The sequence below is a fragment of the Anopheles merus genome, unplaced genomic scaffold (assembly GCF_017562075.2).
Source record: "Anopheles merus strain MAF unplaced genomic scaffold, AmerM5.1 LNR4000077, whole genome shotgun sequence".
Classification (NCBI taxonomy): domain Eukaryota; kingdom Metazoa; phylum Arthropoda; class Insecta; order Diptera; family Culicidae; genus Anopheles; species Anopheles merus.
This window is the reverse complement of record NW_024427657.1, coordinates 46033-66407: the sequence shown is the minus strand read 5'-3', so window position 1 is coordinate 66407 and position 20375 is coordinate 46033.

The window sequence follows — 20375 nt, the reverse complement described above, 5'->3', positions numbered from 1 at the left end:
TCAGTTGCCATTCTATATCAGCCTGCGCGCCTCGTGAACAAGTAACATTCTCGTGAACAGCGGGAATGCTGTTCTTCCAATTGGATCAGTGTTCCATCGGACCAATAAAACAAACAAGCCAAGCTCGTTCAACGAAAACGGTAAATCGGTAAAAAAAGCTGGGTGAAAATAAAACATAAAAACACACCCGAAACGTTGTTGGCAATGATTGTGCCCAGGCCAGGCTCGTGCGAGAAGAACCCATTCGACCGTAGGACCGAGCGAAAACTGTTGAACGACCAAATATGGCTGAGAAGTCCATTTTCCCAATCACGCTGCAGCTGGAACATCCGTGAAAATGGATGCTAACATGCACATGGCGAATGGTCAAGTGCATTTGCGCGAGAATCATGTGCGAGCACAAGAGCCCAGGAAGGAGTGCAAAAAAAAAAAGAAAAGAACAGACACACAACAGCCACGAAACATCATTGATCGGATTCTGGCTTTCGGCGAACTACACGCATGTTCGCTTTGCGCTGACCGGGGCAGCGCAACGAGGAACGTTTATTGGGTGTCGATTTATTTACATGCCGACACAATGCAAACGGGACAAGTGAAGCTTTGTGCCGGTAAAGCGTTGCCGTTTATCGTTAACTCGAAGCCTTTCAGTGGGAAAACGAAGCACTATCGATGCCGATGCTGGGAGCCTTGTGCTGGGAGCGAAACGGGAACCGTGTGTGGCAAGGCGTAAAAGAAAACACTGAAACAATGAAGCTACCGTTACAAATCTTTTGTGTGGTTCTGTACGTGAGACGATAAAAAAGGCGTAAACAATGCACTATTGTTGAGCAGTTAGTGATGATGATACAACGATGCACAATTTTATGCAACGGTTTTGAATGGATAAACTGTTGCAGGATATGTTTAGACATTAAATGGTTGTTTATATATGTTTTATCCTACATGGAAGGTTTTTCGTTTTGAGATTGTAATATATGCAATGTCAAAACATGTTTTTAAAATAAAGTTATATTAAAATGCAAAAATGAAACAATTGCTTTTGTTCAAATTAATTAATATCATAATAAATATTTCATAAAAATAACAATGTTTCTAGTTTTTTGTTCTTTAAATTCATTATTACAAACGAAATATGAACACAATTCAGTTATTTTTACAGGATTTTTGTTAATTTTTAATTTTAATTTTTAATTTCTAATTTTCTTAATTTTTTTTTCTAATTTTTGATAGTTTGTGTTAATTTTTGCTAGATTACGAACATAGGTAATAAGTATTATTTAAATATTTGTGTTACCAAAAGGTAGACAAATAAATATGAATATGAATATGAATATATAACTGTAATTGTCCGATTTAACATTAGTTTCCTATTTCCAAATTATTTTCCAAATTCGAAATTCATTTTTTTATATTATTTTAAGCATAATGGCTCTTATTGCATACCTTCCGGCGTTAATATTAACAACAAAACGCCTCGAGTTATGCTATCTGCGTAGCACAAATACGTTATTAAATACTTTAACACTTTCAAATAAAATCATACATTTTCTTTAGGAATCTAAATCTTTCAAAACTTTGTCATTTACTCTACATTTCCTATTTCCCACCTTTTTTCGCCTGAAACCCCATCATTCATCATCAGCGCTGCTACGTCCTTAATGTATCGATTTGAAAACAGCGCCCTTTTCCATCGAATAAACTCAAAGGGCTCTCCAACCCTTTGCTGTGCTGTTTGGACGAAACGACCCTCCCTTACCTTCATTTAATTATTCCGATGCAAATCAAAGCAAAATGAGCCAAACCAATTTAAATCGTGTAATAATTTATCATCAGCACAAGCACAGATGGAGGGCGTACAGTTGGCTGGGGTTTAGGTACGGTGCGCTGCAATCCCTGCCCCATAAATACACTTATGCTGATGATGATGTTGAGCATAATGACGATGATGATGATGATGGTGCTGATGACGATGAAACTCCCGCTGCCAGCGGTTTGTTTTGGTAAAAATGAAACGTTTCGCCTCTTACAGCGGTACGATTTGGGTTTCGTACAATCGCTTGCCCACAAACTGTGCCTCTACAACAATGGTGGCTTTCGCCGTAAATGATAATGCGTGGGCTATTATTATACCACAGGATCTTTCATGCTAACCAGCACCACCATCACCACCACCCTGCCAAAAGTATGCAAAGTAGGTGCAAAAACAATACCACCGCTCAAAACAAAAAGTTGCACATTCGGTGCCACGCGGAAAACACACAGGAACACACCATACATCAACTTTTATTACAGCATTTCGACCGTAAATGACACGTTTTATTGATATAAATTGCAATCGCTGGATGCTTGGCCTCAGGGGAGCGCGCGAAAGCGGGGGGTGGAAATGGGATGGTTCGCATACCGAGGGTCCGTACGGCCCCTTTGCGGTGGCGGCGGTGTGTCCAGCGTGCCGAGCGAAGGTCCACCGATTATATTCTGCTCTTCTTCCTGCAGCCGGTCCTATTGGGTGCGTCATGCCGGACGGAATTGAAACATGATTTATGGGTAACTTTGTTGTGCTTTTGTGGAGGTTTCTTTTTTGGTGTCCGTGTTGTCCTATACGTCACACACATTCTCATTGGCGGGTTAGATACAGCCTCAAAAATGCACCCCGTATTTCAATTGCGACATTATTCGTAGGGAAATAGGACACCAACCATATCTAAAACAATTAGCAATTGAAAATGGCCCCGACGTTTAAATATTCAAACGTCACGTTCAGCTCACCGTCAGTGTCACTTTCCACCGCTTAGTCGCGTTGATCAATCAATCCCCGTCCCTCACAACCTCATGTTCCCCCGTCTAAAAGGCTATGAAATATTCAATCGCTACACCGGACGAGGTGTAATTTTAATGACAACAGTTTGTACTTACACATCATACCCACGGTGCGCGCGTTTTGGTGACGGGAGGAAACCTTCACCCATTCCCGCACCCATAAACCGAACATGGTTTAATGTCGAATAAACAACACCGATCAGCTGCTTCAATATCGAACGCGTTCGTCACTTACTGCACACTCCCATACGCCTCGTCGTCGTCGTCGTCGTCGTCGTCGATTGGTAATGGAAACGTCAATTAATGTCATGTTGCGGTGGGCTTCTATCGAGCCCTGACGGTGGACAGTTTCTTTTTTTTCCCTCTACCGGAGCGCTCACCGTTTGTCCTCACTCAATCTCGGCTGTCAAAATGAGATTTGGTGTGTTGCGGGAAGGAAAACTGACTGTGAGGAGGATGTAGGGTGGCGATGGCATGAAACAACATTAATCAATAGCATTCCTTGTGAGATATGGTATGAATGTGGGTAAAATCCATGAGATTATTATTCGTGGTAAAGGAATTATTATTTAACCAAATAAAAAAAAACACAAAAATTCTTTACAAGAAAAGTGTGAAGAAAAATTAAAAGTTGTTACCAAATAAGTACAATAAATATTTTTAAAGCTATTTCATAAATAATAAAACCAACTTCACAAAAATAAATGCAAAAAAAATAAAACGATGAAGATGATTTTAAGATGAATTTGAACTAAAATATTCAACGAAATAAAATAGAATATAGCATAAAAGTAGCAACCATGTCAAGAATTTAACAAAGAAAAAGTCTCTATAAAATCAAAACAATGTATGATATATCAACTCTGACCGTGTAACCAGACATCCTGCCGAATGTTCCGTGGAGCGTGAAGCAAAATTCGATCACATTCGATGTTATTCGATGACATTCGATGTTATTCGATGACAGGTCCAAACAGTTTCACGGCGAAAATTTGCACGCCATGTGCGGACGCGTAAAAATTTTGGCAATTCATCAAATGTCATCGCACCATATAGAATGACAGCTGGGTACATACATCTAGGCGTGAAATGTTTCAGCCATCTTGATTGTGGCTATTATTTCACGCTTCGCGGCGCGAAATTTTCACGATATGTCTGGCTGCACGGTGATAGAATAAAACTAAAATCATCAACAAAGAAAATTGAAAATAAAAAGTAAAAATACTTTAAAATAGAAAATATATATTTAAAACTATCTAAAAGCCATGGTGAGTGGCACCAAAATGTAAAAGATTTGAAAAATTCACCCACTATCCGTTTCCATTCAAACGATACGATTGAAAAATTGTGTACATATCTAAGGGTTGAAAAAAAATGCACAAAATCAAAGTCAAACGAAAAACTAAAACTCCACAGAAGAATTGCAAATTCATTCAACCACCCGTTGTCGTCAGCACGTCATCCTACAACCCGGTTGGGTAATGTAACATCTTGTTCCGATCGTTGAACGAAGGAAAATCGGAACCAACACACGACGGCTTCTTGCGGCACGGCGGGATCGATGATCGGAAGGAAAACTTTGACATTCGCCACATAAACCATGCATTGACAGAATGCCGGCACAGGAAGGCTGTCCTGTCCCCACTGCCATCCTCCGTCTCAAACGACCATTGGCTTTTACATGTTCATCGGTTCCGTTTTCCAAACATCGAAGAAAGAGCTCGGGCACATCGCTTTGCACATTAGCACTCTCGGCACGTGAAGCCATCCGCTCCACCTTTTGTGTCGGCTGCTTTTGCCCGGTCGGTGATCCTGCCTTCATCAACTCTTCAAGAAAGGGCGTTTTTTTTGTGTGTGTGCCGCTTGCTTTTTTCTCTCACTTTTCTGCTCTAAAGATGGCCCCGCCAAAGTGGCTTTAGATGGAGGGGTACTTTTGCGGTTGAACATTTTTCTTCCGGCCCCCTGTGCGGTGCATTGTGTGAAAGTTTTGATAGAAAAAGTTTACGTTCCGTTTCGCCATTTAACGGGCAGCGGGGAAGGTATGTCGTATGCCTTATGTTTGGTTTAGCAGCATACCCGATAATGGCACACATGTGTAGGATCGTGTGGCGAGGGCTTTATTTGGGTTGGTCGTGTATGTTTTCGTGGAGTTTTTGAACCGTTTTTGTGCTCCTTTCATTTTAAGTTTCATAGCCGACGGCAACTTTTCGCGCTTTTAGTGGCATTTTTAGTGTTCATTAGGAGTTTTGTGAGCTATACTTAAAGGGTTCTGTATTGTTGGCTGATGTTCTAATATTTATATATTTATCTATCATACATTCTCGTTTATCTAGCATGCATTCACCCAGCATTCACAAATGTCTGCTGTTTGATTTCTACTTGTTAGTCTGGTGATTTAATTTCAGGAGTGCTGAAAAGCCGTTTAAGATCCTTTCAATGCATTTGAACGCATTTCAACAAAATAATGTATTTTCAAGCCATTCTGCTGTACCGAAAGGGAATGAAACAATTTAACTCAATTTTAAAGTAGGTTTGCTCGAACAACCTCGATTGAAGTTGAAGCATTGTTGCTCGGGCCAGACATACTTCCGGAAACGGAAAGCGCCAGCAAACTTCGCGCCGTTTCGGAACCTTCGGATGCATCGTTTAGCAGCAAACTATTCCCAAGCTCATTTCCTTCGACCACCTGTGCACCTGTGTCTGCTGGCGAGCGCACCATAACTTACCCCTGCGTAAGATTTGGGTCAATCTGGCCCGGCTTGCCGAAAATGCCAAACACATTGCGCACCGCTAGCCGGAATGGCCCGAAACAAAGCAGCGTAAAATCAGAGATTGATTGAACTTTCCGCAACAATCCCGGAAGCATTTACCGTGCCCCGTGTAGGAAACTATCGCCCCGTTTCGGCAGCAGTTTGATTTGGAGCCAACTTTTTCCCCGTCCCCGATCAAGCGCAGATTCCCGGGCGGTTCAGCAAACCCAAATTAGCAGCCCGACGGCGTGGTTTGATCTCGATTCCGAAAGGGGTTTACCCAACGTGAATTGGTTGGGTTGATGGGAACTTTGGCACGGTAAGAAAACTTTCGCACAACCGATTGAAGGTTACTTTACGGACCCGGCTCGACTCTGTTCACACTCGCTAGTCTCTGTTGACGGATTTTTCCCACGAGCATCGAATGTGGGCGAGCTGTTTTCCAGGCTGCAATCAAGGGAAAGCGCAAACGTACACACCGGGCAGCAATCGTTAGCCTTTTAGTTCCTTATTTTTGCACCACCTCAAAAACTATGCACCAAACTATCGATTGTACGCTTACCTTTCTTTCTCCCTTTCTTTGTGTGTTTCATTTCAGTGGAAAATCCGATGGGGTGTCGTAACGAAGCTCTCACCAGCTGCAGGTAAGTGTTTCAGCGCATTTTCGGACGACGAGCGTCCGAAAGCAGCCGCCAGGTCAATACACTTTTCCTTAAGAGCAGGAAAAGGCAGAACACTTGCCTAACTTTAGGCGAAAATATCGGTCAGTTTATTATCAATCCAGCCTGGGGAGAAGTGGGGCACGGTGGCAAAAGTTAGGCAGGTCATAATAAAGGACGTTCTATGTGCAGTGGGAGCACTCGAATGTGTTATCTGTACTACTGTTCTGTGCTGTGTGTGTGTGAAGCATAAAGTGGGTCAAACATGCAATCAGAAGTGTTGATCCATTCAGCATGACAGTAGAGGAGATGATAAAAACCATATGTTTGTGTATCAGAGCATGAAGTACAAACATGTCCTGTTTTGTTTCTTTTAGTTCTGTATATTTTGATTATTGTATTGTTTTTACTCCTTTGAATGATTTTTCCATGCAGCATATTGTTTATTTATTTGGCAAACTAAAATTAATATTTTTATCTTTTTATCTACAAAAAGCAAGTTCGTTTCATCCAGTAGATACCTTAAATTGGTTAATAAGTGAATAAGTCAATATTATAACTGTACAACAGTTTGTTGATTTAAATTAAGTTAACAGAAGATTCAGTGCATTTTCGGACGAGGCCGCCTGAAAGTAGCCGTCAGGTCCATACACTTTTCCTGAAAAGCAGGAAAAGGCACAACTCTTGCCTAACTTTGGGCGAAAATAGTGAATGATCGCAAACGGTAAAATTAGTTCAGAATTGATCTTTCTCATGATTTATTTATGTTTACAATACATAAACGTTTAAAAATCGAGTAAACAAAATATCAGTTTGTGGAATTAATCGTAATTGATAATATATTTTAATATTTCAATTCTACCTCAATATATTCGTTTAGACACTAATAAATGACCCAAGTGACATTTGTTCTAAATTTTTAACCATGATCTGCTCGAATGGTACTTGAGATACCAAAAAACGTGGATTTGTGTATGATAAACCACGTAGAAAGTATCAAAATTTCGTTTGTGCGTACGAATGTCCTTCTTCTATTGGATTAAGATGACGTCCAAATAGTTTTAGATTAATTTGCTTGAATATATGGCGAAAAAGAAGGTGCATTTCGTGCGGCGTTATTTGGCGAAAATTCGATGGTTTTTTTTTTGTATAAAATAAACTAGATGACAAGTAATAAGCATTGGAAATGTTATTTTCCAAAGGATAGAAAAGAAAGCTTCGAAAAATACACTTCACAGTCGATTTCAAAGGGCTTGTTCTAGCAGTCCCTTAAACTGATGCAGTTTAAGGGAAGTTTAAGGCACCAGTTTAAGGGAAATAGCTCGAATCCCCGATTTAAGAACACGAAAATGTCAATTGGGTATCTTCCTAGAATTTACACTGAGCTGAAACAATGAGCTGAAAAGTAACACATTATTAAATCATTTGCTTAAATTGCTTTACTTACGAGCAAATGTTTGCGTCCTTCAAGGCACAAATATTTCATGTAGTTTATTGTTATGGGCGTATTGTGTAACCGAATCCTTCTGTACCGCTGAAACAATCGCTTGCCTTATGGTAAACATGAACGCGAACGCAGTAAAACTATTATTTACAAGCAACTATTTCTTGAAAAACCTTCGCTAAATTACCACCGTCATGTAACAGCTCCAATTTCCGGCCCGCAGCCCGTACGGGGCAGCCGTCCGTGCCGTTACGTCCGGAAGTAAAAACCGTCTTATTAGCGCATAAACTATTTACCATTGCGTGCGTGGACGATCTCCATTCCCCGCCTTTGCCTCAACATGATCCCATCGATGGTTGATTTTACGTGAACCCCAGCACCACCCCAGTCACAGGCAGTGTGCAATTCTCGCTACATTATAGATGAGTCCGTTTGCTCGTTCACTTTCCTTCGAACTTGGTGAGAGCAATGTGTGTGTGCGTGTGTATACGAGTGTGTGTGTACGGGATATCAGAACGAAAAGGTGCATTTTCGCAAAATTCAACAATTTCCTAACGCCCACTGCAAATTATGTTGCCCAGCCAGACAGGTCCGAACAGGGTCCATCTGAAGCGGGGAAATCCCTTGTAACGATTTTGCTGCGTACAAGACAGTCTCGCGGTTTCGGTTGGCGGCGAAGCTGAGTGAGGCAGTGGTCAAGTGGGCAGTGATTCATTGGATTTTCCATTATTCAGCTGTTTCGAGTGTGTTTCGAAGCACGATCGGCATGTTTCAACTCGCATCGCTACTGCGTGGAGCTCGCATGGCGCAGTATTTGATCTGGAAATGATGTTGAATTATTATTGATTTATAGCAACAATATGCACCCGAAACTGTTCGGCAGCTGCCGGCAACCGTTCCCGGCAGCTCTCCGGCCCCGTGCGGGTGCCTCTGCGGTTTTCGTCATCGGTCCGGGGAGTCGATGTTCGGTCGATGGTGAAACTGTCCCGTGAAACTGGTCACCCGGTACGGTCCGTCGTCTGGTCGGACGGTCGTGAATAAGTAATGCGACGGTCAGATGGGAGATGGTCCTGCCTTACCGGGTGCGGGTACGGTGGGTTTGGATTATGCGCTCCGGGATCGGTGACGGTGTGTGTGTGTGTGTGTGTGGCTCGTTAAATATTTAGCACCTGAACGAAACGGAGCTGCACTGGTGGCAGCGAGACTGGCTCGAAACCGCTAATGGAAGATTGCCGAAAATCGGCAATTGACCTAAGCCCCCGCGTGTATCACCTGTGCGGTAGATGCGACGCCAAACCATTAAGAAGGGGGCTCGCTTCGGGTGTTGGTAATTATGGGAGATTTATCGATCATGGAATGCAATCGTTTTTGGTTTCAGCGGAAAAGAAGCTCTTTAACATCAATAGCTTACAATGGGAAGGGCAAAACAGTGGCCATGGCATTGGCATATTTTTTTGTAATGCGATTCTTCTGTAATTAGCGAGACACTCGGAGTTTATTTTATATTTCTTTCTCAAGTTTTTGTACGCTTTCCCTCATGCACATAGCTCAATATCATGTAGTTGTGGGTTTTCAAGACTCTTTTTTTAAAAGAAAAATATGAAACTAATTTTCAGAGATCTGTAAAAAAACTTAATTCGTTTCCAATTTTGAAAAGTTACATGATTTTGAGTTTGTTATAATTTGTTTAAGAAAATGTACATCAAATAAAATTTATTCAGAATATTGGAAGAATATTCAGGAGCTGTGAGATGAGGAAATTGACAAGGAAAAGTTATGGAAAAATGATGGCAAATAATTCAAAAAAAGAGAGAGGAAAACAAATTGGGGCCATCTCAAGATTCACTTAACAAGATCACTTTATTCGTTTTTTTGGTTCAAGACTCACTTTATAAGACATAATTACATACATAATTGGGCAATCAAGTAGGGTTGGAAGCTGTCTTGTTTTGTAGGTCAGCTTGAGTAGCAATAAAAGGTAATGGTAATATTTATTGCTACTATGTGCGTATACTACATAAGAAAGTATTTTGTACACATAAATTGAACAATTCGATGGCATCACTTGATCGAATTAAGAATTAACTAATTAATTACACCAAATAGTAAATGTCAAATTAACAAAATATTGTCGTTAGATACTTCCGTCTAGCTCCAACCTGTTTTTGGGGTATGCGGTGAAATTCATCATCATCTTTTTTTTTTTGTAATTAATTGTCATTCAAACCAAATCAAAGGACTTAAGTGCCAAATATTTTAAACGTTATCCCTTAATTTTTTAAAGCATAACTTGCGGTTTGTAAAATTTAGTTTAAATATTGTTTTGACACTTTTAACCGCCTAAATGTATGCAAATTGTGTGCCAAATAATTCTGATAAAGAATTAAAACGAACCATTGCAATACAGACTTAAAATAATTTATTTTATATTGTGCCAATCATTTATATTGACATGTCAGCTTCAAAAATATTATATTTCCAGCGTGTCACGTACCAACCTAACAAAGAGAATTACAGCGACAAGACATAAGCAGGATGTCAAAAATCATCCCAAATTTGTTCATCATTTACTTTGCCAGCAAAATACTCATTAAAACAACTGCCAAAACAAGTGCCACATTCAACAGTCTCAGGTTTTGCCCCGGCCGGGGGTTGCAATTTTGCTCCAACTGCTCATCTCACTAAGGATGCAGGATGCCCCTCTTTATGGCTTTGCCGTTTGCATTAATGCAACGAGCACTTGTCTACCCATATAAATGCAAATAGTCACGTATTTTCGTCTCTTGCTGGTTTAAAAGAGGCAAACAAAAAGCAAACAAAAAAGAAAGGGCGCACATCCGCCCCACCGTCCAACGTTTAGTCATATGTCGACAGTATCGGCTGCAATCGAAAAACAGCACCATAAAAGTAAGCTGCCAAGCTTGTGGAGAAAAGCTACGGAAGAAGTATTTTACTCACTAACGATTATGTTCTAACCGTGTACGTGGATGAGCGTTGCGAGTAAAACCCGTTACCCTCCCTCGTGCACTGCCGTAACGCGCGAAACATACACTAGAAAACCTCCCATCTTGTACTTATGGCACCCAAGGGAAAGATCATACTTTGCACGTAGCTTCCTTATAGCTATGCAAAGCTTCCCGCGTGGTTGTACATGTGTACGACTGGTGTGCATTAATTTCTTTGCCACTAACTGGAACTTCTCGAACGCTTTCGTTCGTTCGCAGGCGACGGCCGCATTGTGCGGAGTGTTTTCCGCCGTACGGAAAGAAAAGTTCACCTTCCAAGCTGTGAGAACTGCTTTCGTTTCTAAAGCCTTCATTTCATCTTGATTTTTCAAAACTGGGCGAACGTAGTCTACTTTCGTGTTTAAGCTAGCCAGGCCATTATGTAGCGAAACTGGCTCAGACTAGCTTTCGGATGGACGAGCCGTGCTCGTATCGCAATGTGGCTTGCTCAAAGCTTTTGCTAGAGAAACGACTTCGTGCATCGTTCCTCTTCGGAGGCTATCTTGAGGTGAACCGACCCGGCATGGCTAGAACCTGCCTCATTCCGAAATGAATGGAATTAGCTTTCCCTCTTTGCTTCGGTCTGTCGCTTTATTTGCTTTCTAAGGCGAAAGTTCTTGGCCCCGGTCCCGGTACGGACGGTGAACTATTTTCCACCGGATAAGATACCGACCGACACCAAGCAAGCGTATCGTATCGGGAGGAAATGGAGAAAGTGTACGCACACGTTCTAAGCTCTGGAAGTGAAAAAGGATACTGCACGCGGGCAGCAGTAGCACAGCACGATGCGCAAGAAGGAAATGCGCACAAACGGGTGGAGTGAAGAGAAAGAAATCAGGTTAATGAACAACGGTAGAGAAAAAAAACGTGTTTTTTTGTACTATTTTGCTTCCAACTCCATCTTACGCCACTTCGGTGTTGATGTTGGTTGAGCCGGCTCGACCTCGGGTAAACAGGCCGGGTATTAGATTGCATTAGCTAAATTGTGGTCCGACTTTTATCGACGCTTGCAATACAGCCTTTTTACCTTGCGACTCGGGTTTGGACCACATTCAGGAACTTTCTGGGCGGTTGGGCTTGAAATAAGAAAGGTTAATTGAAGGTGTTTGTTTGTGGGAAGAAAATGATAAAAAACATGTACATCTGGGTCCTTGAATGTATTCTAGCAAGCATTGAAGTATCATTAAAAATTCATTTTTATTACAAAATAGTGAACCATTAACTTTCTTTCATGAGAAACGTGTTATTTTCTGGTAGTTTTTTCTTATTATAATTTGTAACTAGTTTAAGTTTTTAAATATATCCTTTTTATTCAAAATATGTTTCGTTTAATTTTTTTTCAAATATTTTAATTCGATGATCAACAAGTCAGTAGATCGTTGGATTCAAATGAAATTATTTAAAATAACGTGAACTTGTACTTAAAATAATATTTTTTGATGCAGTTTATGTTTTATTTTATATTTAAAAATATTTCACGTGTTATTTTCTGGTAGTTTTTTCTTATTATAATTTGTAACTAGTTTAAGTTTTTAAATATATCCTTTTTATTCAAAATATGTTTCGTTTAATTTTTTTTCAAATATTTTAATTCGATGATCAACAAGTCAGTAGATCGTTGGATTCAAATGAAATTATTTAAAATAACGTGAACTTGTACTTAAAATAATATTTTTTGATGCAGTTTATGTTTTATTTTATATTTAAAAATATGCATCGTTTTAAAGTAAATGCATTCCATTCATAAATCAATCGTTATTCAGCTCAAATTTAAGTTGGTTGCGTCCTGTAAATCATTATTTTATCTTTCAAGGGCTGCATAAATTAAATAAATTATAATAACAAAATATGAATTAAAATTCAACTAATAATTTATCATCACTCGTTTTTGCATATTTCACAACGTTCTCTATGCATTTTTTTTTCAGTCATTAAATTGTCTTTAACCCAGTGCAACAGAGACACACAAAAAAAAAAACGCTCCATTGCTTGCTCTTTTTTATGCACTGGCTCACCCAAGTACAGTCCATTTGTCTATGCGGCACTGTTTATTATTAATTGAGTCGGCCGGAGATACTAATCTATCGATTTTCACATAAATTTTCCCACAATAGCACCCGGAGCGTAGCCCGCCCGCCCCACTGTTGCAGACAGTGGGACGAACAAAGTGAAACAAAACAACGACAAAAAAAGCACTCACACAGTACGAAGGCGCATAGGCGCAATGTAAATAAGGCCGAAAAGGCGGAAAGCTAATTTGTTACAATCACGGCCCCGTTGACGGAACCGGTACCGGTGAAATATGATTTTCTATGGCAGTGAGGGCGGGGAGAGAAAACCCTGGTGGACAAGTTTGTACTCGCTACGCTCGCGAGTTGACAAACATTGACGTTTTAAAGCTGGAGTTAAAAAAAAAGATGGAAAAAGAATACAGAAGCAAACACGGCGTGGAGCAGCGCACTTCCACGGCGGGCAGAAAAAGTTGTTTTCCCGCAGGAAATAATAAAACTTATCACAAATATTTATAGTTTGTCGCATAGGAAGAGCAATGGACTTAATAATAGTTGGTGCCGCTTGGTGCCGCTTGTCGTACCGCGGGCAGACCCGAGCGCATTAAAGCAAGTTTCAGCTTATGCCTTGAGCGTGCCTTTTTAGTTGCGGCTTATACTGTTCCGTAGTTTCAGGGGTCCGCTTTGCCCCAATCATACCTTCCTGCTGACAGGCCGGGAGTAGAAAACATGCAAAACGAATGTTTCCTACCACTGGGAGGGAATCGTCTTATGCTGTTGGCACTCGAGGCAAGGAAAGATGATAACAATATTCCGTAAGCCGATAATAATTGCTCGTTTAAGCACGTTGACAAACGCTACAACAAGCCGGGCGATGTGCTGGTGCGGCAGCGTTGATAAAAATTCTTGTGTAGAAAGTTCGACGGAAGAAATCGATGCAGACAAACTGGTGGAAGACGCTGCGCTGCAGAGCATCTTCTTGCTGTTGGGGAAGTTTGTAGATTGATTGAATATTAAGGATGAAGATAAATAGTGCGGCAAACGATATCATCACCGAACAACTGGTTTTGAATTAATGAAGTTGAATCTTGTTTTAACTCATTTTCAAACGAAGAGAAAATCAGTTTTTGAGGGATTTGAAAATGGTTTTTTTTAAATATGGTATACAAAAAATACTAAAAATACATCATTAATAAAACAATAAGATCTTATTGAATGTATTATGATGAACTATTACAATCAAATAAAAAAAAAAAAACAATTTTATAAGCTATCATCAAGAAAAACTTTTCAAATATTTCAATTCTTGAGCAATTATTGGCAAATACATTGAAGTAGTGACTTATTATAAGCTTTATGCAAAAAAATTGCATACCATTAGGCGCTTTCGCTAAACAATGTCGAATTTATAGCATTGATTTTCATAGCATTGAATTGATTTGACCCAAATACTTAAAATGTACTGTAGAATTTCAAACATTTGATTGTTCCTACTTCTGCCCAACTTTATCCTTTTCTTGTTACCTTAAAAATAACAAAAAAAAACTTCCTGGAAATGCGCAGCTTACAACATCAGCCCTCCCATTATTTCCTGGGAATTTTTCAATCACTGCAGGTGTTGCCGCTTCCATCGGTGGCCATTAATCGTTCCGGGCAGGTCATGTGCTTGCCCGAGCAATTATTAGCAACCGAGCCGGGGTTGTGCCGGTGGGATACGAGCTGCATGGGATAATGGAAACACGCCGGCAGCTGATCCTGCAGGTTTGCCCTCTGTAGCGGAAACCGGTGGCAAAAGTCCTTGCCTACCTTCGAACTGGTGCTGCGATGTTAATGCCCTCTCTTTTTGCGCGGTAAAGCTTTTCCAGCGTGGCCGTTTGGATGGAGCGGCCTAAGGGGAGTGGGGTAAATTTCGGACGTAAATTTTTAATCCACCTTGGCAGCAAAAACTAGCGCTCGAGCTTTGGAGATACGGAACGGTTCGGTGATAGTGATTTGGGCGTGGGTTAGGCGGACCAACTTCGAAGCGTAGTTACAAAAGCGGTTGTTTGTTATTTTACTTATCCAGTCGAGCTGGATGATTGTTCGTCAATTTCGTGCACACCGAGTGGTTGGGGGAAAATGTAACCAAAAACAAAACCACGAGAATAGGATGGAAATTAAATTCAACGAAAACTATCATTCCCGTATTCACTTAGTGCCCTTTTATGCATTTCTCCAGCGCCAGCTTGTGGTCATTCCCGTACAAATAATGGAATAAAAACCGTAGGAAAATCTTAACAGCATTTCTCTGCGCAAACTCTCCCGGCAGCACCCTTTGCCGAACACCTGCATCACTGTGCAGCTGTATAATTTCATTAAATTTTCAATCCACCGGACGCAAAAAAAAGGAAGGAAATCTACCGAGCTGCTTCGCCCACCGTTGCTGTCCGGCAGCTCCGATCTACCTTCAAGTGGAAAATTGAACCAAAACCAAGGGCGAGGGTTTTTTGCGGACCATCCACTGCAGATAGGGTTACACGAAACAAAAACACGAAATGGGGCCAATTTCGTCCCGTTATCCTTCCATTGTGTTGGGACGATGGCGAAATCGGGTGAGAAAAGTAGCAGCTGAATTTGTCTGTTCGTTCGTCTCTTGCTCCAAGCTCCAAGCCGATGCGAAAAGGGGCTAGTGCAGGCACACCTTGAAAGGTGTTGGTGTAAGTGGCACAGCGGGATGAATATTCCAGCCGTTGGAAACGTTGCAAAATGACCAGTTCCTGGACTTTAAAAGCAAATGAAATCCTGGGTCTTTTGCTTGCTGTAAACTGGGAAAGCTGATATTTTCTTTCCTGTGGGCGTTTCGGGCAGCCAACTCAGATATTTTAGCTTAACATTATGATATCTAAAAGGTATCATAATCAGTTTTGCTGGTCTTTTAGAAACTACTTCTTAAAAATGGTAATAAAGTTGTAAAACCATAGAAAAATAAGAAATTGGTATCATAAAGCCCTCTTATTGACGTTGCAATCATCTTAAATTTTACATTTAACAACCATGAACGATTAAGCCACTTTACGCAATCAATGAGTGTTATTTTCATCTCCATTGCCCTAATGCATTATCCTCCAAACAATTTAACCTAACGTCTTTGTTTCCTCATCAATTTATCCGTTCCGTTTCGAGTGCAGCATGACGCTAACGCGTTTGTTACTTGCAATTGCGTTTCTGACTCTTGTAAGACGTCCGACAAAACCATCATCTGTTAAGTCACACAGCCACACGGCACCGTAGCCAGCCACTAAATGACTCTGCGTCTTTCACTCCCGCAGAAAGGCTGAGGTGAAAAATGGAGCTCCATGTTCCCATTTTGAGATGTGCCTCTCGCTGTGCAGTCGCTTGCTAAACTGATTGAAAACCACACCCATTGGAACCCGTGTGCAAGAAAATAGATGTTTCACTCGAACAATGACTGATTTTCTTGTCACACTGGTTTGGGTGGGCGAAGTGCGAAGTGCGATAGCAGAACGAAAACGATAAAGCAGAGCGGTACGGCACGGCGCCGAGGACACGGTTGCCCGCAAAAAGTCAATTATTTCAATCAAATGCACCACTTGAATCGGGCGGTTTGGTCCGCAAACCGCCGTTTCGGTTACGCTGGTTTGACGCTGTTCCGTTTTGGTCCAGCGAGAACCGAACGAGATCGATTGTCCCGGAGAAGTGAAGCATCTTTTTCGCGTGTCCATTCTGACAGATGATCGATAAGGAAAAGAAACTGATAGGGACGAGCGGAAGATTTAGAAACGGTGCTTCAATGGCAGGGAAAGAGTTGGATGTTGGATGAAGCAAGCAAGCACAGGGACTAACAGGAAGCACATCATTTACGAAATGAGGAATTTATCAATCGAATTTTGAGATGGAAGATAGCTTCAGCTATCGGAAGAGTCTCCGTATATCATTCATTGTGTGTATCTGAAAGCAAAATGAAAACAAATAAATAAGAAAAGCAATATTTTAGCCTCTCCGAAAAGCATGAGCCATCTGTCTCGATTTCAAAATTGCCTCTGCCTCTTGCGAAAGAATCTAAATCACCAAAATGAACGATTATCAAATCCATCCCACCCATCCCATACCCTTCCTGTCTTCCACTCCATTCTTGGGCGAGAAAATTGAATTTCCAATTCCATCCATCCAATGTAAATTCCTCCCGCAAGCTGCTGCTCCGAACCGCACCGTATTGTTGTGGACGTGAACGCAAAACTGCTCGCAAGACGGCCCAGCGAAGGCAGATTTGCAGATTTCATTAGCGTCAAATTTGTGGATGAAATGACAATCGCTCCGTGTGCCCCTTGTGCCGCTCGCGCCGTGTCAAAATAAGATATTTTCCGGCCAACTAGGCTACTAACGATCTGAAATCGTGCCCAGTTGACGGCAGATAAATAGAAGCTTTAAGCGCGAACAAACCGGGCAACAATAAACGAGTGAAAGGAGACAGAGAAAAAGTATAAAGTAAAAAAAAAAAACAAGTCTGTCATCATCGTTTACAAGCCTTGTTTGTGTGTTTGTGTGGATGGGCTCGGGGTGGGTAGGTGGTTGCGGCACAGTTTACGCATAAATTAGATTTATGTTACACTGTCATGTCAACTGTGCGGTTGTCTATTGCTGACACGGGTTGGTTGTATCCATCGCTTTCCACCACGCTGGAGTTGAGGCTCTGTGGGATTTTTTGTGTGTTGTTGCTGGCTCTTCTAATATTGTGGCTCGTGTTAAACACGAAAACAGATCCGGCGCGAGTGTCGCGCGTGGTTCGCGGTACTTTCGAGGGCAAAGCGATCGTCTCTCAATTTGTTGAAGGTGATTATTATTTTCCTACCATTACGCCTCTCCGCCTTTTGGAACGAGCGATGTGAATAATGTTGCCCGTAGCAGCATGTGAGCCTGTCTGCTCATAAATTGTGACCCAGGGTGATGGTGTGAGATTTGTGCCGCGTTCATCCTTCAGCCCCCAAAAAGGGCTTCGTTTTCGCTGATTAACGCACATTAGACTGACATTGGTTGTTCGGTTGTTTCCCCGAGCGCGAGCCGATGTCTGTCGCGAGCAGACGACACACCCAGCTCGCGCCAAAAACAGCCTACTAACAAAAGCTCACCGTCTCCTGGTCACGGCACCAAAAAGCAGATGCGTGTGTTGGTTGTTCTGCCAAAATCCCAACCCCAAAAATGCGTCAGGTGTGTGGCGTCTGCATGGGATGGGACGCACGAAGAACGATGGTTGCACCGAGCGAAACGAGAACTTTGGTAATTCGGGAGAGGTCGTCTTCCGGTAATTTCGGTCTGTACCCATTTAGTGTGACATTTGTCGAACACAGGCAAGCCAGAAGCCGTGAAACCGCTCAAGACACCGGACTACACCGAGTGCCCGAGACCAGGGGAAGAAGGATTGATGAGTTTCGGTAGGGACGGAAAACATCACACCATCACCGCGCTTCATCTCCTTCTCTCTCTCTCTCTCTCTCTCTCTCTCTCTCTCTCTCTCTCTCTCTCTCTCTTGGCGTTTCGGAAGGGATAATTTGCAACATGCTGGCGGTTGGTGTGTGCGAGACTATGGAACACCCCCGGTCCGTGCAGACAAACCCAGACGGCCCAATTTGACAGTCGAAAAATGAGGACCAGAAAACTAAACCCCGAAAGTGGGAACCACACTGTCGGGGTTTTGTCGACAGTGGGAGGTAATTTTTCTTCCTACTGCTGCCCTGCATAGTCACCTGAGCACAGGGATTGGAGTTGCTTTTGGGAGATGCGTTTCGGTCATGGTCGTAGGGAATTGGGAAGTGGGAAATAATTTACTGGCAGTGGGGCTTTTTCGGGCTGGATGGATGATTCTTTAAAGATCTTAAAGCAAAACCTCAATTAGGTTTGGGAACCGTCGTTCAGATGCAGAAGGCCAGAAGACCAGACTGCAGTGTCTCCAGGAAGTCCTGGCAATTGGAAATATGACTTTTCGCCCAGACACTGGGAATGTGCTAGGAATGGTCGTTTGTGGTTGAGAAGCAATTTGGAAATGACTTTGCAAAGATAAATTGCTTGTGTAGATCTGCTAGTGAGGGCTCTGTTGTTACAAACCAGGGCCTGAAAGGTTGTCTTATGTTGGTAAATTACATATCATGTTTGAGCTTGATAGAGTCTTGTCTTGATCCCCAACTTGCATTCTTGCGTAAAACTGAATTACTCTAGTACTATTGACTCTCAATGTTGGTTAAGTTTTTAAGGGAGATCCAACGAGTATGAATTGATGTCTGAATATCACCCATACATCCTTCTCTAAATGGCAAAAGCCTTCAAGGTTATGCCAAACGGTCGAAACAGTTGTTGCATATTGATAAGATGAAACTAATCATTGCTTCTGTTAGAGCTGAATGTATTTTCCTCCAATCTGTACCCTAAATAGTAATCCGTTTCCAAAACCAAATCTCGATTCGGGGTTCTAAAGTGCTTAACAAACATCAAATGCCAAACATCCCTTGATCCCGCTACGTCAGCACTTTTCCACCGTTTACCATCACATTGGAAGCCGTCATTTCGCTGCGTGTCACGGTGTTGGTACGTCTCCTTTTTTGTGGAAAGTAATGAAAGGGTTAGGTGCGATAAACGGTGTCAGTCTTCTCCAGGGTCTCCAAAACATTTTTTCCTTCTTCTTCTCTATCCTGTTACGGTCTCGCTTTCCATGCTCCTGTTTGAACAATTTGCCAAAGGGTTGTACAGTAATGACAGCGTTTATGTAGCGTGGAGTTCTACCCTCCCTTTCTACCTTGTTGGTGAAGTGTTCAAACAATACGTACGAGTTTTTTTGTGTGTGTTGAGTATCGTTTGGTTCGTGTCCTGCTGCTGTTGCTGCTGCTTTCTGTTTTCAATGACGCAGCATGCTGGCACGCTTTCAACGATGGGTGGTGAAGAATTAAAGCATCCAGGGGACGGTTTTTCCGAATACTCCATTGTTAACAGGAACTATGAAGTAATGGGCTGAGACGATTTGGTCATAATTACTATTTTGTAAAAATAAACAAGAAACAAGGTACTAAATATTACATAATTTTCACCTTAAGTTGAGAAACTGAAATACATTGTACTAATAACTTAAAAACTGATAGTTAGTACCTTAAGATGCAGCTGCCTTATCACCCCAACTCAAATAATCAGGCTCACAATTTACACGCGTGATGTACGGCTTTTATACTTCCATCGTGCTCAACATTTCCCCTTCCATTACTCTAACGCTCAACGTTGGTGGTTTTGTCAGCAGGATCAAACTTTACCCGGTTGCTCTTGTTCTCGAGGGAATATTTACTAGCGCATCCTACAGAAACAGTCCTCCATCGCAGGTCCCGACGCAGCAGAAACCGTAAAGGAGGCCGGTATCCTTTTAAATGATCGCTTTTCCCCGCTTTTGTGTCATGCCGTACCGTTGTGTGGTGGGACTTCCACTGTCCCGATGGGAGAACTTTTTGCGCCAATATGAGTCGCACCGACAGACGACAGCCCGTCGGCTGAAAACTCGCGACACTCGCGTTTTTTTTCTTCAGCTCCCTTTACCCATTTACTCGAGACAAACGATTCGTTTTTGTTCCTTCGTATAGCCAAATTTCTAGCTCAAATTCTCCACACGCGCATCCAGGGAGCCCCCCCCCCAACATTGAAACTTTCACTAGCACACACGT